This window comes from Mus caroli, unplaced genomic scaffold (genome assembly GCF_978045245.1).
Source record: "Mus caroli unplaced genomic scaffold, Mus_caroli_1 scaffold_19, whole genome shotgun sequence".
In the NCBI taxonomy this organism is placed as follows: domain Eukaryota; kingdom Metazoa; phylum Chordata; class Mammalia; order Rodentia; family Muridae; genus Mus; species Mus caroli.
Genome location: NW_028227274.1, coordinates 20968599 through 20975627, shown reverse-complemented (window position 1 = coordinate 20975627; position 7029 = coordinate 20968599).

Here is a 7029-nt window from a genome sequence, read left to right as displayed (position 1 = left end):
CAACTGGATGCGTAAAGCATCCTATGGAAAGGTAAAGGTCCTATGGAAAGTGTGGAGGGTGTGTTGGTCCTTAAAGACAGAGCTTGATGACACCTCCAACTCAAAGGATTAGTTCTCTCAATAAATATTTGTTGATGGTTAGCATTGGACTGGGGATGTTCTTCTTTGGAGCTATATCTTGTTTTTCCAAACAGTTTTAGAAATGAACATTTTGTGAATGTTGAATGTAAATATTTAAGGTACAAACTCATGAGAACTTCCTACTTCCAATCTCTTGTTTATTCTCCAGTGAGAATGTACAGTAACCCATTTCAAACTCTGGCTTGCACGCCTCTCAACAAGGCTTCCCTGAGCAATGACTGCTAGGGCAAGATTGAAGCAGATTGTAATCTCTCGGCCTGGCAGACTGACATCATGCATACATGCTGCCAACATTCCTTTGAAAACAGATGTTCCTACAGAGGAACGGTTATCACATCTCTCCTCTTAACATTTGTTTGGTAAATGTTAAGTGTGGAAAGCGTGAGCTTTAAGATATGGGTAGGGGCAATTCTCTGGGGATATGCTCTTTTGAAGGGGAATAAAGCAATTATTCTAGACATGTTTTTTCTTTTTCTACCAGTAATTTTCATTTTATAAATCAGGCTTTCCCAGGAAGAAATTACCTATCTCCTCCCCTAAACAGGAGCTCCCATGTCAACATGCAGTTGGATAATTTGTAAATATTACAACATTTTTTTCTTTCAAGCTTTTATTCGTGTACTAACCTATTTATGTGTGTGCACATACAAGCATATGTACATGAACATGAAAGTACACAGGTCAGCGGGAGGAAATGAGGGATTGGACCCAGATCATTAGGCTTGACAGCAAATACCCATAGAGACGTCTTGTCTGTCCAGTTGGCAGTGTTTATCTAACATCTAAATATAAACTTCAGTTCTTGTGATTTTAAAATTGTTTCTTTCAACCAAGAAATGTGGACTAACAACACAAAATCCCCAAAAAGGCAATTCCACTGATGGTTTACTTAAAAGTAGCACTCAAAACAACATTTTGAGTATAATGTCCGTTAACGACTGTGATGAATGTGGCTGGCTGTGTACAGGAAGACACACTGGCATGAGAGTATCAGAGATTTTCAGTGTGTGTGTGTGTGTGTGTGTGTGTGTGTGTGTGTGTGTGTGTGCACATTCAAGGACAATCTTCTATATAGATCATAAGCCTAGTACAATGGCATAAGACTGGTCTGTACTTGCTGAAATCTTTAAACAAACAATGTCTTTGTTGGAAATTGCCTCTTCGCTGAAGTAATTCTCAGATGAGTTTCTGACATATGTGGTGAACACTCAAAGGTGAACTCTTGCTGACTCTGACATCCCTTCCCCAGGAAGTCTGGGTGATGTCTATATACTCTGTGTTATGATCTACTTTTCAGGACTGCCATAATGTATCTTAAGCCTTGAGCTATTCACATATTAAAGTAATATAGTAACAAGTTTTCTCCAGAAATTGTTGACTCTAGCACCTTATAATCTCCTACAAATATCATGTATGGTAGAAGGTGTTTCTCATGTATGAAGGTAGAACCTTCATTGCCTCATTGTGTAGATGAGTCTTTACAGTGATTTTTCTCTTTTTGATTGCACTGACAGAGAATATCTCTACAAGTCACATTATGTCTTCCCACTCAGATCCTGCTATGGCTTGAATTTGAAATGTCTTTCCAGAAGTTTGTATTCTAAATGCTTGTGGAGATCTTGGGGCCTTTAGGAGGTGGGGACCAGCTGGAAGTCGGTCATTGGGGTCAGATGTTAGTGGGTATGCATTTATCTTCTTCCTTTTTCTATTTCTGCTTCCTAGCCTGTCAGGATGTTGAACCCTTCACCCCACTGCTACCATGACCTGACCTGCTTCTCCAGGCCTCCCCAACAGGATGGATAAAACCCTCTGAAACCAGGAGCCAAATTAGATACTCCCTCCCTTAAGTTCTGTGTGCTATTGTGTCACAGAAATGAGAAAAATAATGAACAGAGCTCAAACTCTTCTTCTGTTTCTTTCCCAATAGTGCCTTGGTCCAACAGGTCACTGGACAAAGTATGCCATGGTTCAAATAATGTCAGAAACAAGACTGGATCCTGACTCCTCTGAGTGCCTGTTTAAAGCTCTAAAGCACTTGCCTCCACCCTTGATGGGCTCAACAATGTCTGCCTTTCAAAGGAAATAGGAACACTAGTCAAGGACTTGGGCAACATTTTTCAGGGGTCCTCATGGACACATTAATTCTCATGGCCAATCCCTGAATTCTTTTTGGAAGAGCACAATATTAGTTATTCTAAAATTCAGTTTGACTTTAACAAGTTCTTTAACATACAGATTTGTGAATGACTCTAACCTATAGACATTTCACTCCTAAACACTAAGGGAATCCACAGGTGTTCTCTCAGAGGGTACAAAGGGAATTCTGTCTGTGACATATCCTGGTGGGATGTTAAAGTAGAGAACGGCTTTAAAAAGGAAAAGATTCATTTATGGTAGAATAGACATTTATCTTTCAAGTGCCCTACTCTAAATTAATCTTATGCTTAAGATTTTAAATTATATTATTTATGCACATGAATCTCTTTCTTTCTCTCTCCCTCTCCCTCCCTTCCCCCATCTCTGTGTATATTTCCTTGGCATTCTATATATACAGAAGCCATAGGACAGCTTTTCTCTCCCTCTACCATGTGGGTCTTGGAGATCAAGCTCAGGTCATGAAGCTTGGTGGCAAACTTACTGTATGATCTCAATCGGTCCCGATTGTAGTTGCTTTATTGTACAGAATTCAATGGCTAGTTTAATTGTCCCTATCTTCTTGGACAGACAAATCATTCTGCTCTCTCAGGAACTAAGAACTTCTTCCAGGTTTTGAGTTTTCAGTTCTAAAACAGGTCAGTTTAAAAAAGCTATTGAACTGTATTATGATAAAAATGCTTGCTTGCCATCAGAAAATACATCACTATCTTTGCTTCCTGGGGCAGGCATGATGTCCACTGAGTTTCAAAGCATGGAGTCACCTGGGCAACCTTCTACTTTTAGTCTGTTCTGAGCATAAAGTCATCTATTTCTGCAGCTATTTTATTTTCATCTGTGTTCATCACTGGATGGGAGCACCAGGGATTGGGTTTGGTGCTCCTCAATGACTCTGCTCTCCTCTGGCTAGAATGTGAACATGTACTATTGTCTCCTTAGGCCACCAGCACACTGCTTATCCTGTACTCAACTGTTTTATCATGGTTCTGAGTGACAAGATGTGTGATTTTTGTGTCTTTTTTATGAATTGATAACAATCCCTTTTATTTGTTAATGATGATGTAGTCTTTACAATATGTTTTCCTTGGAAGTTCACAACTGAAGAGACCATCTGTCCTGCGGTTGAACAACTATGTGCCCTTCATGGGGGAGTGAGAGCCAGAATGTGAGGATAAAGGGAACACATGCTGTGGTTTTATTGGGTAACACGTGAATGGAGAAGATGTTTTCAAGCCTTTCTTCTCCCCTCCCCCACCCCACCCAGTTTTTAAAAGCCTGTTTTCCCTCAGTGGGTCTTTCTCTGCCCATTCTACTAAAGTCCTGGTTTAATTGATTTTAAATATAGCAATGTTTACTTTCTAGTCATGTCATTGCATTTTTACTTTGGCTTGCTTGTTTTTGGAGGCAGGGTTTCCTAGTGATGCCTAGGTGACTTTGAACATGGGGTCCTCCTGCCTCAGCTTCTTGAATTCCTAGATAACAGATATTCAATACTTTTCCTAGTCTACTAGTGGCGTTGAATGGATTTTGTTTGATTTGTGCATAAGCCAATTTATTTTTGTGTGGATTTTCTGAAAACAAACAAACAAACAAACAAAACAAAACAAAACAAACTTTGGCCCCAAGTTTGTGGATGAGGATTGAGAAGTAGACAAGCAAACAGGAGGGAGAGCTGCTGATGGTGAGCTTCCAGCATGCCCAGGTATTTTGCTATGTGTTTCAAATGTATTGGCTCTTTTAACTGGTTCTCATAGCCACCAATAGGTACTGTCAAGCAAACTCATCGCCATAAACGACAAAACCATATCCAAATTTTATTTATACATGTTCAGGAAGCTAGAAAATTTTGTAATTTCATCTCTTCCTTCTCTGAAAATAGTGGAGATAAATGAAATACCAAAAGTAAGGGAAGAGAGAGAGAGAGAGAGAGAGAGAGAGAGAGAGAGAGAGAGAGAGAGAGAGAAGAGAGAAAGGAAGCAATAAAGAAAGGAAGGAAGAAAGAAAGGAAGGAAGGAAGAGAAAGAAAAACACTCAGAACTTCACCTCTCTTCCTGGATCCATGGGGGAGCATCTACTTCGACTTGGTTGTTAGAAGCTCGTCCAGACATGTAAAAATTGGCCCCTCTAACTTCTTGTATGTTTAATCTGCATTTCAAATATAATGTCCAGAACCAGGCTACTGAAGATCTATGTCCAAAGGCAATCCCTTCTAATGATTTTCTCCCTGTTACTTAACTTCTCAACATATGGTATTACTATAAGGAGAGGGTAACTTAGGACGTTCAGACTCTTTCCGTCTAAGTCCTTGATCTAGTCAATAAAAGAATTTACAAAGGAGACAGCAGGTCAGCAAGCAAAGGTCGGGGTGACATTATTCATGCAGGTTGGGGAGGTATTTCTAGGGTAGAGGGTATTTAACTGTCAAGTTTATATTAGGAAAAAACTTGTGCAGCCAGGAATCCTGTTCAGTGGAACCAGTTTCCTCTTCAGTTTGCCCTGATTTGTTTATCACTACCAGCAGGTCATACAGAGGTCAGGATTTAGGAGGTTTTAGGGTTCTCCTTGTGCTCTGGGTTGTTGTAGCTGTCAGTGAGTTTGAAGATCTGAGTAAGTATCCAGGGGAATATCTATCTGTAAGTATCCAGGAATATCTGTAAGTATCCAGGAATATCTGTAAGTATCCAGGAATATCTGTAAGTATCCAGGGGAATATCTATCTGTAAGTATCCAGGAATATCTGTAAGTATCAAGGGGAATATCTGTAAGTATCCAGGGGGATATCTGTAAGTATCCAGGGGGATATCTGTAAGTATCCAGGGGAATATCTGTAAGTATCCAGGGGAATATCTGTAAGGAAAATGGCTTTCCCGTTCTAGAGCCTGCTGGTTTGCCTCAGTAAGTGCAAAATGAGTAGGGGGTAGTTTAATGAGGGGGGTATTGCCCCTGGTTTCTTACTTTCTACCTAGTGCCCCCTTTCAGCATCCTCTACATTTCTCATGTACATCTATGAAACCTGGTTCCACCTTCAGAATATATTTATAACAAGACCTTCACTCTACTGAGCCTAAAGGTGTCATTGCTTCTTTTGCATGGACCATTGCAGTGGCATACTAAGTCACTTCCCTGCAACAGTGTTGGGAGAGTTTCTTCCTATATCCCAAGAAGCCCCATGAATTCCATGCTGGATAAACTCAATGATCCACCTTAAGATGCATTATAACCCAACCATGGAAAGACAAAGATAAATATAGATTCTTGGAAGTAGCAAAAGGAGCTACAAAGGAGAAGGCATAAGATTAACAGCTAATTGTTCATCCAAACCTATAGAGGCCAAAGACTGGCTGATACCTAGTCAGCAAAAAATTCTCTATCTGGTAAAACTGTCTTTTCAGAAATGAGACTGTTAATATCTTCCCAGCTTAATAAGATCCTGGGACTTCATCTGTTCACCCTATATTCTAAAGGGGACCATCCAGTTGGAATGCAAAGATATTAAACAGTAACTTGAAGTTATCTGAGGAATCAAAGATTGCAGTAAAGGTGACTACACAGACAAGCACCTCCTACTGCGGGGATGCTCTACCTGGTCTTTGCATGTGGCTTCTGGCACAGAACTTCAAAAACTGTTGGAATATCTGTGCGATAGAAATGTTTTTGTTAGGCTCATTGTGTGTCACCATATGCCTTCAGGATGGCCACCAGGTGATTATATAAGTGAGATTCTGGGCAAGGACAACCTCCAGAGGAGACAGGCTGGAGACTTACTTAGCCAGTTATGCCTTTGTAAACTTCTTCCTAAATCTCTGGATGCAAAGCACCTTGGTGGCAAATGCACGTTTGTGGTGGGGCAGTGGCACGATCAGATCTCCCAAACAGAGGACATGGTCACTCTGTCTTTCCTACCAACTTGCCCCTCATGTTTCTCATTTAGCTACTTCTGATCTAGTCTTTATAATAAAACTACAACTGAGTACATAGTTCTCTCAATGCATTCTTCAATGAAATATTCTAATGAATTACCTACAGTGAGAGAGCCATGGAACTCCTGAACTCACTGCTGCTTAGTGGGAAGTATGGACAGACCTACAGACTTACGATGGTTAGCTTCAGTTTCCTTCATCACACATCCTGCTCTCACTCTGAATAGTTAGTGTCAAAATTCAATCTCAGAATAGCCACTTGTGAAGCAGATAGTTTGAAGGGATGGCCTAGCAACTTAGGACCCTCTGATGCACACGGAGCTATATACACAGAAATTAACCAGTTCTTTTGCCTTTGTCTTTTCTTATCAGCACCCCAACAACTCCCTTTTATGGTCATATATATCTTGAAGTAAGTATATCCTGGAACTAGAGGTGGTGAGATCATTGAACCTGAACTAGTTATGGGTGCATATTCAGTAAACCAAATGGCCTCTTCTGAGCGGACTTTTAGGGAAAATCTCTACTTTGGCATTTTTTTTCCCATGTATGTTTGTTTATGTGTATGATTAAAATTAGATGCATCAGGGAAAGGACCTGCTCAGTAAACGAAGGCTTACATAAGCCAGGCCTACCAATCAAAACAGAAAGTCATCCACACCTTGCCCCAGGCAACCAACTCCTCTTCCTCCTAGACCCTCCAAAGCAAGCCGCAAAGAACCCTGGGACTTTTGAGTAATCTCCCTAAGTGTCCACTGCTCCCTTGCAGCATATGTATGCACTCTGAACTTCTTCCAAATACAATTCCTTGTTG